At 42.5% G+C, this 15,432-nt stretch overlaps 1 protein-coding gene across 6 annotated transcripts in view; it reads left to right on the forward strand.

Moving 5' to 3' along the window:
- LOC126278139 (uncharacterized) overlaps window positions 1–15,432 on the forward strand; it is a 219,808-nt gene that overhangs the window by 12,073 nt on the left and 192,303 nt on the right. For 2 of the 6 annotated variants that reach the window (XR_007550662.1, XR_007550657.1), the window contains exon 2: window positions 7,080–7,267. The exons of the other annotated variants lie outside the window; for them this stretch is intronic. The gene's annotated coding sequence lies outside the window, so the exon portion shown is untranslated. The remainder of the gene's footprint in view (window positions 1–7,079; window positions 7,268–15,432) is intronic. 6 annotated transcript variants of the gene reach the window in all.

Below are 15,432 nucleotides of genomic sequence, written 5' to 3' on the forward strand. Positions count from 1 at the left end.
CCAAGTGGATAAAGAGGAGAACCCGCCAGCCAGGTCCCTAGCTTTTTTCCCCTTCGTTGGAAATATCTCCTTCAAAATAGCGAGAATTCTTAGTAATTTACATGTGAAAGTGGTTTTTCGTCCACCTTCTATTATTTCGGATTTTCTGGGATCGGTGAAGGATGATTTGTTTACTGCGGAAGGCGGGAATTTACAAAATACCGTGTCAATGTGGCATGGCCTATACAGGACAGACAACGCGTACAGTGGAAGAGCGTTGTACGGAACATCAACGTTGCAATCGCCTACTGCAACCCAGTAAGTCTGCAGTTGCGGAACATTGTATTTCCAACGGACATTTACTGGAGAACGACAAAACTTCGATTTTGGCTACAGCAACAACTTTTTGGGGCTCCATTATCAAAGAATCCGTTGAAATAGGCATAGCGAGAAATCTAATGAACCCTGACAGTGGTTACCAATTGGATAACGCGTGGAATCCCGTCATCTCCTAAATTTGTTAGAGACGAAGACGTCAGAAGACTTCGATATCTGCGGCCAGCAACAACATCGACGGCAGCTGAGTCTTGCAGTTCCACCAGCGAGGGCGCTGTTGCTGGGCGGTGTGGTCCTTTTGTATCCGCGACTACAACCCATGGGCGGCAGTACCATTAGCGCACTATATAAGACGGAGCGGAGAACGTCTTCGTCAGTCCTCGTTCGGCTCACCTGAAGATGGCTGGCAGTTGTCCAGCCGGCATATCGTACAATGAAGTTTACGACGACCACAAGCCCGAAATCTTTTTGAACAACAACTTTTAATTGCTTCATGCAGTTTCAACAAATAGTGTCTCAGATGATAGCATTGCTCTACAGCTGTCATCCATGAAAGCTATGTAGCTGTATTTTTTATTTATTTATTGATTTATGCCGTCTTAAGGCGCTGCAGACATGGACTGTGCGGCTGATCCCAGCGGAGGTTCGAGTCCTCCCTCGGGCATGGATGTGTGTGTTTGTCCTCAGGATAAGTAGTGTGTAAGCTTAGGGTCTGATGACCTTAGCCGTTAAGCCCATAAGATTTCACACACATTTGAAAAAAAAAGAAATATACCGTCTCTTATATCTTTTTCCATTTGCAAAGGTTTGTCAGAACATTGTATTCTGCACATTTCCACAGCATCAGTATCTCACATTGTCATACTTGTGTAGTTATTTAATGAACAGTTCACTATGTTCTCTGTAACTTTATTTAAAAGGTGATTGCAAATTCTATTAAAAAGCTGACTGATTTAAGAGAGGTCAGTGTCATTGTATTAGCACACCCAACAGTTGAAAAGAGAACCAAAAGACGCTTCTCTCGAGAAGGCGTAAATAATTACTTAAATATATGCAGTTCGTTGTCATTGAACTTGAGTACACTTGCACAAGAATACTTGCTTATTTATGTGTTGTTGTTGTTGTCTTCAGTCCTGAGACTGGTTTGATGCAGCTCTCCATGCTACTCTGTCCTGTGCAAGCTTCTTCATCTCCCAGTACTTACTGCAACCTACATCCTTCTGAACCTGCTTAGTGCATTCATCTCTTGGTCTCCCTCTACGATTTTTACCCTCCACGATGGCCTCCAATGCTAAATTTGTGATCCCTTGATGCCTCAGAACATGTCCTACCCACCGGTCCCTTCTTCTTGTCAAGTTGTGCCACAAACTCCTCTTCTCCCCAATTCTGTTCAATACCTCCTCATTAGTTATGTGATCTACCCATCTAATCTTCAGCAATCTTCTGTAGCACCACATTTCGAAAGCTTCTATTCCCTTCTTGTCCAAACTATTTATCGTCCATGTTTCACTTCCATACATGGCTACACTCCATACAAATACTTTCAGAAATGACTTCCTGACACTTAAATCTATATGCGATGTTAACAAATTTCTGTTCTTCAGAAACGCTTTCCTTACCATTGCCAGTCTACATTCTATGTCCTCTCTACTTCGACCATCGTCAGTTATTTTGCTCCCCAAATAGCAAAACTCCTTTACTACTTTAAATGTCTCATTTCCTAATCTAATTCCCTCAGCATCACCCGACTTAATTCGACTACATTCCATTGTCCTCGTTTTGCTTTTGATGATGTTCATCTTATATCCTCCTTTCAAGACACTGTCCATTCCGTTCAACTGCTCTTCCAAGCCCTTTGCTGTCTCTGACAGAATTACGATGTCATCGGCGAACCTCAAAGTTTTTATTTCTTCTCCATGGACTTTAATACCTACTCCGAATTTTTCTTTTGTTTCCTTTACTGCTTGTTCAACATACAAATTGAATAACATCGGGGACAGGCTACAACCCTGTCTCGCTCCCTTCCCAACCGCTGCTTCCCTTTCATGCCCCTCGACTCTTATAACTGCCATCTGGTTTCTGTACAAGTTGTAAATAGCCATTCGCTGCCTGTATTTTACCCCTACCACCTTTAGAATGTGAAAGAGAGTATTCCAGTCAACATTGTCAAAAGCTTTCTCTAAGTCCACAAATGCTAGAAATGTACGTTTGCCTATCCTTAATCTATTTTCTAAGATAAGTCGTATGGTCGGTATTGCCTCACGTGTTCCAACATTTCTGCGGAATCCAAACTGATCTTCGCCGAGGTCGGCTTCTACCAGTTTTTCCATTCGTCTGTAAAGAATTAGTGGTAGTATTTTGCAGCTGTGACTTATTAAACTGATAGTTCGGTAATTTTCATATCTGTCAACACCTGCTTTCTTTGGGATTGGAATTATTATATTCTTTTTGACGTCTGAGGGTATTTCCCCTGTCTCACGCATCTTGCTCAGCAGGTGGTAGAGTTTTGTCGGGTTGGCTCTCCCAAGGCCGTCAGTAGTTCCAATGGAATGTTGTATACTCCCGGGGCCTTGTTTCGACTCAGGTCTTTCAGTGCTCTGTCAAACTCTTCACGCAGTATCGTATCTCCCATTTCATCTTCATCTACATCCTCTTCCATTTCCATAATATTGTCCTCAAGTACATCGCCCTTTTATAGACCCTCTATATACTCCTTCCACCTTTCTGCTTTCCGTTCTTTGCTTAGAACTGGGTTTCCATCTGAGCTCTTGGCATTCATACAGGTGGCTCTCTTTTCTCCAAAGGTCTCTTTAATTTTGCTGTAGGCAGTATATATCTTACCCCTAGTGAGATAAGCCTCTACAACCTTACATTTGTCCTCTAGCCATCCCTGCTTAGCCTGCTTGCACTTCCTGTCGATCTCATTTTTGAGACGTTTGTATTCCTTTTTGCGTGCTTCATTTACTGCATTTTTGTTTTGTCCTTTCATCAAATGTATTCAATATCTCTCCTGTTACCCACTGATTTCTACTAGACCTTGTCTTTTTACCTACTTGATCCTCTGCTGCCTTCACTACTTCATCCCTCAAAGCTACCCATTCTTCTTCTACTGTATTTCTTTCCCCCGTTCCTGTCAATTGTTCCCTTATGCTCTCCCTGAAACTCTGTACAACCTCTCGTTTAGTCAGTTTATCCAGGTCCCATTTCCTTAAACTTCTTTAGTTCTAATCTACAGTTCATAACCAATAGAGTCCACATCTGCCCCTGGAAATGTCTTACAATTTAAAACCTGGTTCCTAAATCTCTGTCTTACCATTATATAATCTATCTGAAACCTGTCAGTATCTCCAGGATTCTTCCATGTATACAACCTTCTTTTATGATTCTTGACCCAAGTGTTAGCTATGATTAAGTTATGCTCTGTGCAAAATTCTACCAGACGGCTTCCTCTTTCATTTGTCTCCCCAATCCATATTCACCCACTATGTTTCTTTCTCTCCCTTTTCCTGCTCTCGAATTCCAGTCACCCATGACTATTAAATTTTCGTCTCCTTTCACTACCTGAATAATTTCTTTTATCTCATCATACATTTCATCAATTTCTTCATCACTTGTAGAGCTAGTTGACATATAAATTTGTACTACTGTAGTAGGCATGGGCTTCGTGTCTATCTTGGCCACAATAATGCGTTCACTATGCTGTTGGTAGTAGCTTACCCGCATTCCTATTGTTTTATTCATTATTAAACCTATTCTTGCATTACCCCTATTTGATTTTGTATTTATAACCCTGTATTCACTTGGCCAAAAGTCTTGTTCCTCCTGCCACCGAATTTCACTATTTCTCACTATATCTAACTTTAACCTATCCATTTCCATTTTTAAATTTTCTAACCTACCTGCCCGATTAAGAGATCTGACGTTCCTCGCTCCGATCCGTAGAACGCCAGTTTTCTTTCTCCAGATAACGACGTCCTCTTGAGTAGTCCGCGCCAGGAGATCCGAATGGGGGACTGTTTTACCTCCGGAATATTTTACCCAAGAAGACGCCATCATCATTTAATCATACAGTAAAGCTGCATGCCCTCGGGAAAAATTACGGCTGTAGTTTCCCCTTACTTGCAGCCGTTCGCAGTACCAGCACAGCAAGGCCGTTTTGCTTAGTATTGCAAGGCCAGATCAGTCAATCATCCAGACTGTTGCCCCTGCAACTACTGAAAAGGCTGCTGCCCCTCTTCAGGAACCACACGTTTGTCTGACCTCTCAATAGATACCCCTCCGTTGTGGTTGCACCTACGGTACGGCCATCTGTATCGCTGAGACACGCAAGCCTCCCCACCAACGGCAAGGTCCATGGTTCGTGGTGGTAGGCTTATGTATGTACAAACCTTTATTTATAATAATTTTAAATGATCTGAGTATAACTAATTTTTATGATATTTATTTATGTAAATATTGTTGTAATGTATTAGTTCAGTCTGGAAAGTGGTCCACTTGAGTCGAATCATGTCTGTAGAGTTTAAGAACGATGTATTTTGGTGGGTATGGCCTTAGTAAATGGAAAAGTAGACAGTAGCGGAAAACTACGAAAGTCAGGAGGTGACCAGGACTTTTCGAGTGAAGAGCACAAGGGAGCGATTCTGGAGACCTGATGTTGAAGAAGGCAGACCTGCCTGAAGTAACATGCGTGATTCGGTCTTTTGATTCTGGGCGGTGGATGGCTGCTACTATACTTTAATTTCTCTAGGGACGTTGTATTTCGAGAGATCTGAAGGTGCTACAGTGCAGGACTCTAATTCATTCCGCTTGTTTTACGGAACTGAGGATAGAGCGAGTATGAGTTACTGTTCTTCGTATCATGTGTACTAATTTGCTAATCATCATGTCGGACTCTAAACTGTTTTGAGCTAGTGAATCGTTAGTATATTGTGATCACGAAATGGATATAGTTTTCACGAATCTTTGATGACTGTTTAGTTTGGAGATTTTGCTACCATTCTCACAACGCCCTCGACGTAATTTTACTACATTTGATAACGATATTTTTCTTTGTGTTTTAATTGAGTGTCGTAGGACCACTTCCCAGTTGTTTGAGATGTATTTTCGTGAATAAATATTATTCAACATAATCCACTGTGCACTATCTTAATTGCAGATGTTAGAATAGGACTCTTGTTATTTATCACTGGGTCAAGCGGGAAATCGGATAAAAATTCGGGAATTTTTCATTATTTTAGTTGTCAGGTAAACGTCTGTAATTTTGACTGTTAAGAACTGAAACTCTAACTAAAAATTCGACTTTAACCCGCTACTGCAGAATAATACTGCAGCAAAAAAGATAAAAGTGATAACACCAAAATAAAACGTTAGTTGCAAAAAGAAAATTGTGTGTTCACAACAATGGAACACAGTGCACATACAAGCGTCTGCCGATAGCAACATGTGTCAAAGGATTTAGGACGAAGACCATGCCATACTTTGTAACAACAAACTGCTTTCGGTGAGTGTGATGTAACAACTGTTTACATTTCTAATAGGTCGCGGCAAAATATTGCGAAAGGTGTTTTGAGAAGCATTACTTTCAAACTGAACTTCCACTTACCCAAAGCGATTTATGTTACGTGTGAGAAAGTGCGATGAATTTACGAAATCACGCAGCGTTTGACACTCGTTCAGAACATAAAGCTGTCAGTACAAGCCACTTATAAAATTCAGTCCCAGAGGACCAGCCATTTATGTCGTAATTTAAAATTTTATTAGCACTTTCGTGTTTGATATATCATAAAGGGTAACACACGCTAAAAAAGGCCAAACTTCAAAGTTAGTTTTTCATATTTATTGTACTTGTTGCATAGATAACAAATTTTGCAATAACTGTGGCAATTAGTGTAATTGCCCTTCAAAAAAAGTGCAAGATGAGTTCTTGAGCAATTTCACACCTAATCGGCTTTTCTGTGGGAAGTCGAAGTTTTCTACGGAACATGTATTCAGTTAGGTAACCCACAAAATTTTCGGTGCTCAGCAGTGAAATTTACGATCGTGATTGCCAGAAATATTCAGCTGCTGTACTCTTAAGATCCTGCCTAACCACACTCTCGAAGGGAAAAAAAAGAATTGCCGATCAGTATTACTTGATGAAAAATACTATATCATCTAGTAGTCGTATTTCGCAAAGCAAGAATACATGTTATCCCTCCATATTTTCCCAAATTCGAAGTTCACTCCAGGCCTCTCCGAGCGACACAATGGTCTCTGTTTCCGTGTCGTAGCATGTTCATAGCAACTTCTTATATTTTGGTGTTTTGTGTTCGGAAACTACGGTGATTTATTTGGTAAATTCGTATTTATGCTTTTGTAATGCGATAGTATGCAGTGTATGTGTTGCTGCGCATTAAAGATCTTTCCAAAATGTGAAGCTTTTTGCTACGAGTGCGTGTTGTTTCTACGCCGGTGTATGAAGCGTTTACCTTTCAAAGGATTGATATGTTTTGCATCTCCGTCATTGTCACTTATCCCGGAAAAAAGTGCTTTCACCCAGTGTGTAGTCTATTTTCACTCAGTAAACAGTGCATTTTCATCGAGAAGAAAGCGTATTTTTAACCGAGAAATCCGAGCACGTGTTTTTCTTGTGCGCGTGTACACCCTTTATTAAATTAATCATTTATCTTTTATTTTATATTTCTGGGTAATACATTACTTCCAATTCTAGCCAATGCTTAGACTATTTGACTGCAGGATCACAAGCTACGGGTTATTATTTGCAGCGATTTAGCTGCGGGGCATGAAAGAAGACGTGCACGGATCGACCTCATGGCTACATCCAGCCATTCTTTTTAAACAGCGCCGTGCACAGCCCAAGTACTTAAGTACGAGTAACCGCAAGTAAAGGCGCAACTGGTTCGCTCGTTTGGATGCTATTAGGAAGAACAACTACACAAGCAGTAACCGTAAGGTAACGTAGCAAGTTTGTGACAGTTTTTTCAAAACTTAGTGATTAGCATGAGTCCAGAGCAAATGTTATATTACTGCAGGAACCGCAGATTTAGCCGTGCCCAGTACCTTAGAGTAATCTTTGTCCGCTGACGGTGCTTTCTTACATAGTGATTATTGCTTCGTGCGCTCGCTTGGCGTTGTCCTGTGGTAGCGGATATGACTGGAGTCTGTCGTTGTTGGGGCGGCTGTACTCGATAATATATTCGGGCTAATTACCCCCACCGCTTTCGCAAGGGATTAAGGTTTCAGTGTGAACTGATTAACACCGTATTGTGGCATAAGGGATGCTGCTAAAACTAACAGCAGCTAAATTGGTTTTTAGGTGAGAAATAATTTCAGTATTAAGTAATACTTCAGTTGTCCTTTCATCGCCCGCTTCCTAAACGTTACCAGCAAAAGAAGTGTACCATTAGATCATTGAGCGGAAGTTCTGATTAATAAAGCATCACTCAACGGTACGCTTATAAAATCTCTCATTGTTTGTGTGCATAGCCCACAATTATGAGAAAGTTTCACTGCAGATTCGCCCTTGTATGACATTCCTACAAGTTTTTATTCCGTTTTGATCGTTAAAACAACTCGCTTGCGTTAACCTTCTGTCGTCTTCCTATCACATATAAACTGCCCGTGAGTTCAACAACAAGAAATATCATAAGGGCTAACACTCAGTTTCAGTGACCATTTTAGAAGCTACGGAATTTTTGGGATCTAGAAAACAACGATCAGAAATAGATTCTCCCTGGCTATATTTAACAGTATATTTTCATTGCATATCGACATAAAATACGATTTCTGAAGGGAAAAGTCCTGAAAGGAAACGTAAATCATTTTCTTTTGCTGTCTGCCTTTAGTCAGATGGATATTATTAATTCTTAGCTCCTACGGAAAGGCGTAGACCTTTTAGCTCCTAGGGAGAGGGGTAAATTAATTAGACAAGTAATCGGCTGTTGTAAGAGACTGTTACAAGAGGAATCTGCCTCAGAATGAAATGGGAAACATCGAAAAAAATATAAGGTTGGTGCTTAAGTTCGTAGCGTTTTTGTTCTATTATTGGTATTCCGATTGCTATCGGTTTATTCTTCGACTGTCATATTTTATTTGTAGTTCACTGTTGTTATTTTAGTTTACATTTCGTGATTTGGAGAAAGTCATTGGAGCTGTGGAGGCTAGAAAATGCAGTGCGAAGTGGAGAAATCGCGACGTTTCTGACATATTCTTCTGTTTGAGAGTTCGACAGTGGGGTGATAGCAGCGGAGGCAGCCAGAAACATTCTGGCCGTATATGGAGATAATGCCATTCGACGGAGCAAAGCAAGAAAACGGTTTTCTCGTTTTAAGGAGGATCGTTTTGATATTAGTGACTCTCCGTATTCAGGAAGACCTACGCGGTTTGATGAAGAGCGTTTAAACGCATTAATCCACAGTGATCCACGTCCTTGTGGTCGATAACTGACAGATATGATGAACTGGTATCATTCGACCATCATGCATGCAATCGGGTGTATGGGTATCGCATGCGCATGCGCCAAGCTAAAATCACTAAAATCAGCGTACAGGCAACCCTTCTTGCTCGTCATTAGTTGGCTCGTGAACAACACCGGTCTTTCCAATCCTGTATCATTACTGGGGACGAGAGATGCTGTCTTTATGCTAACACAAGGAAAAGAAAGGAATGAATGAGCCCATACAAAGACCTGCGTGCATCCACAAAAGATAATGTTACTCATCAGGTGAAACAACGACGGCGTGGTGTACTATGAAATGCTCGTCCGAGGTTAACGATCACTGCTGACATTTATTGTCAACAACTGAGACATCTTGCAAACGCAAACCAAGAACAACGACCAGGAAGACTGCGTAAAGTGATGCTTCTTCGCAATAACGCCCGCCCACATTCTGCTAGGCTGACAGAAAAACACCGTACGAGAGTTGGATTGGGAAGTCATTTCACACCCTTCTTATTTCCTGGTCTTGCGCCCTCAAATTTTTACCTTTTCCGCTTTCTCTGTAACAACCTTGTAAGAACTTCCTTTCCAGATGAAAATATGCTTCGGACATGACTCCATCGTTGGCGGACTGTTGTAAATAGTGAAGGAGAATATATTATTGATGACTAAAGGTCTCTTTTATGGGTATTTGTTGTGCTTTGTAAACGCATGGAAAAACGCTACGAACTTATTCACTAACCTTCCAGGAATGCCCGTATGCGGGATTGGGGCCTGCATCCTTTTCTGGCGGTAAAATACGAGTCACATTTGTAACATTGTCTTCTAAATGAAAATTCTCGTTCTAATCTATATTACTAACGGACTAACCCGGTCCATGGCCCACGGTTCTAGTTGCAGGTTGCCTGTCTAACGGCTTCCAAGAGCAACAATTTCATATAATTATTGATCTAATTTAAAATCGTGTCATAATCTACTCATTAAGAGGCACAACCATATGTTAAATGTTTTATACAGTAACACAAGTAACAGGGTTAGAAACTGTGGAGTTTTCTTGTGGCAATGTAGCTCACTACGCGCAAATTGTCCCGAGCATATTCATCCAATATTTGAGAGTGAAAGCACTTAGCGACTTCCAACGAACTTCACACACAATTTGAAGCACTTACGAACCTTTTTCTTGTCGATACTCCCTACAAAATGGAAAGAAAAAAAGTTTATCGCTTACTACATTTTGCTGTCTTAGCAGTAAAACTTGGGCGTTAGGCATGACAGTTTAGTTTAATAATTCTTTGTTACTATATTCGCAACTCATTTGCAGGCCCTATCCACATTTACCACTGTAAGTACTTCAATTATATGACTCTTAGCCACATAGCTCGCGACGTCGTAAACATTGACGCGCGTAAAAAACTAGCTTTTGCTTAGAATGGAGTGCAAATTGCCTAGACTATACTTGTTATGATGAGGACGAACGAGTCGTCGCCAATACTGACTGGTGGCCAATGCTAAATAGAAACATATAAATCACAGCAGCTTTGCTAGTGACGTCGAGAAGGTGCTGGCTGCATGGTGTGGATCTGCAGCGACTAAAATAATTAGAAGTCGTTGGTAAAAAATAATATATGTTGTACTTAACTGGTTGTGCAGGATTCTTCTTGGCTGCACACATATAATTATAATCAGATAGCTATTGAGCCTCACTTAGGCCATACGTTACTAAGCGCCTTGTTAGAGGTTGCTTCGTATCAGCTGAAGGCTATGCTACTTTACTACTCGACGTCCCGGGCAAGAGCGGACGAGAGCTCGCTAGAAACTTGAGACAAGCCGCGGAGCGGCGCTAGCGGGTCCAACTATATTAATACGGGCCGCGGTAGATAACTGCAACCCCTAACAAGTGTGATATCGAACGTTGATACCACAATACTCATAGTGTGAAAGCACTTAGCGACTTCCAACAAACTTTAAACATAATTTCAAACCTTTGCTAATTATCTTTCTCGGTTGTATGCTTTTAACGACAAATGTTCAAAAAAAAAGAAAAAGAAAAGGTTCAAATGCCTCTGAGCACTATGCGACTTAACTTCTGAGGTCAGCAGCCCCCTAGAACTTAGAACTACTTAAACCTAACTAACCTAAGGGCATCACACACATCCATACCCGAGGCAGGATTCGAACCTGCGACTGTAGCGGTCGCGCGATTCCGGACTGCAGCGCCTAGAACCGCTCGGCCACCCTGGCCGGCACAAATATTCAACACATTAGCTCATTTGTGAAGAATTCAGACGTCTGAAGGTGTTTTATGCAAAGGAGTTCACTTCTTTAAAGAATCGGGGGGAAACTGGTTGTAACGAAATACTGCAGACTTTGATTTTTACTTTTTTTTTTATCTCCGATCTAAGCAAGGATAATCTGCACACCGTGTAACCAACGCCCTACGCCCTAATAACCGGCAGATTGCTGTATGTCCTAGTTTTTAGTGCACACATGGAATGCAGTTTGGTCTCTGTTGTTCTTCGTTGTTGTGTCTCAGCAGAACTTGGTACTCGCTACCTCAAGCCTCCAGCCGCTACCGCCTCGCAATTACGGATACACTCTGTGTAACGTAATACCGCGGCAGCGCCAGGCCGGGAAACTGCTGTGTCCGCGCACGCACTGTAGGTGACGTGTCTCTTCATGCCGCCGCAGCAAGCAGAGGTCGTTAAGTGAACCAAGTAAGCCTCGGTTGCTTAGTGCTATGTGGCTTCCAGGCAGATGCGAAATTACATCTACCTCCTCTTTAGCGGCCAAAGCGATGCGATGACTGTTTATAGCAATGAAATCGTATTTTTAAAACATTCTCTGTTTTCTTGCCACTTCACATCTGTCTAAAAACTTCTTTCGGTGATCATCTCTATTGTATTCGTCTGCAGCAACTGACTGTCGCGGCTGCTGTTGTAAGGCCTTTTATAGCCCATTGGCACTTGATTGGTCGACGTAAGTCATCATTACGTCATGTTCCCAGGGACCATATCAGTGACGCGCTGGTTACACCGCCACTCTCAAAGGTACACAAACAATTCGGCTAACTCCAGATCTGCAGGCAGATTTTAGGCAGCTGTGTGTCACTGATTTGCTTGGATTTGCAATTCGATCGCTGTGGCTTCCGCCCTGCTTACATCATACTCCTCGGCAAAGACCTAAGTTCTAAACACGCCTACTGACGTTGTTAGGCTACAAACAGAAATGGTCAGATCCTCTAGACCTTTTTTCAGGCATCGCGGAGTGTCACAATTGCTGTTCCGGCCACGTCGACTCATTTCCGTTGCAACCGTCTCTTCCGCCCTGATGTACTTGACATATTTATCGTTAAAAACATCATATGGCAGTATGAATTATCAGTAATTAATGAATTGTACTCGGATCATAATCCAGACCTCCTTACGTTGCTAGGCAATGCCCGCCGACAGGGCATCGGGCACACCGTCAGGACTACCCACACCAACTGGAAGGTTTCAAGACTTTCGTTATCACCCACATTTCATCAGTACCTAACTCACCTTCTATGGCAGCCATTAATCAACCAAACCATTACTTCCTTGACGGACAACATTACAGAGGGTAACAAAGGAGCAAGATCACACCAGCAGATGTTTACTTCCTCACGACATCCAGGATCTTCTTTCAGGAAAACGGCTTTGCCACAGACGCTGGCAGAATTACCGCAATGCGGAAGACGGCCACCAGGTCAGTTACAGACGGCAAATCAAAGAGCAGCTGCGGTAACTTAGATTCTAGTGCTGAAAGGCATACCTTCAGCTGAGCATAGGCAGAACAGGTTTTGGAGGATCATCAGATCGAGAAACATCATTCTTCTACCATCAAACCTTTTCATGGACGAAATGGACTTGTTTATGATCCCCAGCGAAAAGTAGAAGCCATGGCTGACACTTTTAAACTTCAATTTAATACCTCTACTCCCGGCGACCAGTAAAGCAAAACCATGAATAAATTATGATCAGAAGGATAGCCCGCAGATTGTGTGCACCCATTACGACTGACTGTCCTCACATTATTCCGAGATAGTGTGCGGATACGTCAGAGACTTCATAACAAAAAAGCTCATGAGCCAGACGAAATCACCTTCCCACCTCACCCCCAAACACCCACCACCTACTGGTGTTGCGTACCTCACCACCATCTAGAATTCCTTCCCCGATATGTTCTGCTACCCACGCCCCTGGAAGTTAGCAAAGGTTATCACTTTGCCTAAGCTCGGAAGGACTTTTCCCTTTAGTACTGTCCACGTAAAATCCTCGAACGCATCATTCTGCCGATCGTCCAAGAATTTCTTACAGCCAGGAATATTATTCTCTCTCAGCAATTAGGCCTCTTCAACTACCAAATCACCACTCACAAAACTCTGCGACTGGTCGCGCATGCCGGCCGCTGTGACCGAGCGGATCTAGGCGCTTCAGTCTGGAACCGCGTGACCGCTACGGTCTCAGGTTTGAATCCTGCCTCGGGCATGGTGACCTCAGATGTTATGATATATAGGCGAGATAGTGTCACAGACATGATAAGTGAAATGGAGTGGCAATCATTAAACCAAAGGCGTTTTTCGTTGCGACGGGATCTTCTCATGAAATTTCAATCACCAGTTTTCTCCTCCGATTGCGAAAACATTCTGTTGGCACCTACCTACATAGTGAGAAATGATCATCAAGATAAAATAAGAGAAATCAGAGCTCGCACGGACAAATTTAAGTGCTCGTTTTACCCGCGTGCCGTTCGAGAGTGGAACGGTAGAAAGACAGCATGAAGGTGGTTCATTGAACCCTCTGCCAGGCACTTTATCGTGAATAGCACAGTAATCACGTAGATGTAGATGTATGTCCCATAGTGCTCAGAGCTATTTGAACCTTTTTCTGGTCGAGCATGTTTGTGCTGCACGCCAAATCAGGCACAGTACTAGTGCCGTATTTGTTTGTATGGAAAAAGCTTTCGAGAAGGTTTGAATTTGGGGACTTATCTATAAACTTCTCCGTCATGATAGTGCACTTCATCAAAATTCCATTTCCCTGCAACAGGCACTTTTACGTCACTGTTCAGTGCTGTGATAGCCAGCTGCGTACACAAGCTGCCTGAGTCCCTCAAGGCTCCGTTCTGGGCCAACTCTGTATTTCATCTACACGAACGACATTCCGAATCAGCTACGTTGTTATTTGTTTACCTTTGCCGATGGCACTGAGATTTACAGGACAAGCTCCACCAAACGTACGCTGCACGGAAGCTGCAGGAGTACCTTAACGAATGCCATCACTGGTTACATTTTTGTACAACGTAGCTAAAACACGAGCTATTCTCTTCGCTTTCAAGCGCATACTCAACCATCTCAGACTGTTGGCGAATGGACGTGACATATCGTGGAAGACAAGTATAAAATACCTAGGCATCATCCTCGACTCCCGTCTAACATTGTGGAAAAGAGCACGTCTGCAACAAAGTTTCTGGATTGCTCTAAGAACTATGCATGCTCCCTCAGGATGAAAACTCCATTCTTTAAAACGCTCTTGCTTCCTGTCAGCACATATGGATCGTAAATTTTGACATTAGGTCGGCTACTTTACATCAAAAAGGTTCGAACTCTTTAAAATCGATTTTTCCTCATAGCAGCGGATGTTCTGCTTTTCCTCCTCAGACTCCGCTGAACCATTTAGCACTTGTACCACAGTATCTTCATAAGCTCAGTTCCCTCATTCAAACCCCTAATTCTTCGACAAAAGGAAAGAGACTTAGCATATCCCAGGCCTTGAACCTTCATGGGGCTCGTCTCCATGAGACTCCGCTGTCGGTCGGTCTCTGTATCTTCTTACCATCGAGAGATTTTGATGCCCCGTTGATGTTCCGCAACAACGGTCTAAATGGTACGGTTGGACTGATCGATGTAGTTCCCTCCGCACTCAGACGTAATCTTTAAAATTATAGGCGCCTTGAGACTGCCCTTAACTAGACACAGCATCTCCTTTACCTTCTTAGACTTTTACACAGCGGTAAGAAAAGCGAGAACGCCTTATACAAGTACGAGGGTCGGTCAAAAAGTAATGCCTCCCATTTTTTTTCTACTTAAAAAAATTAAGTTAAGTGAAAAATTTGAATTTGGCGCCATTCCTCAAACCTTCTTCTGCAATCCACTGCAGTAGTAACTTTCTGTGTCAACAGGTGGCAGCACAGCAGAAGTTTGTAAGATGGCCGACATCGATGTTCGTTTGAGACAGCGTTGTGTGATTGAATTCTTGAATGCAGAAGGTGAAACGCCCATACGCATTCATGAAAGACTGAAGAAGGTGTATGGTGTTGTGACAATGGATGTCAGCACTGTTAGACGATGGGTTCGTCGTTGTAAGGAAGCTGAAGGGCAAACACCGTTGACTGACGAAAAGCGGAGCGGCAGGCCGGTGAGTGCAGTGACTTCTCACAACATTCAGCAAGTTGATGACATCATTCGTGGTGACCGTCGGGTGACTGCAGATGAAGTGTGTCGCATTATTTCTCTTAGTAAAGGCAGTGTGATCACGATTATTAAACAATTGGGGTACTCAAAAGTTTGTGCACGGTGGGTTCCAAGAATGTTAACCGATCAGAATAAAGAGGCAAGGAAAACAATAGCCTCCCAACACTTGCAGCGCTTGCGTTTGGAG

Source organism: Schistocerca gregaria, chromosome 1, assembly GCF_023897955.1.
Source record: "Schistocerca gregaria isolate iqSchGreg1 chromosome 1, iqSchGreg1.2, whole genome shotgun sequence".
Taxonomy (NCBI): domain Eukaryota; kingdom Metazoa; phylum Arthropoda; class Insecta; order Orthoptera; family Acrididae; genus Schistocerca; species Schistocerca gregaria.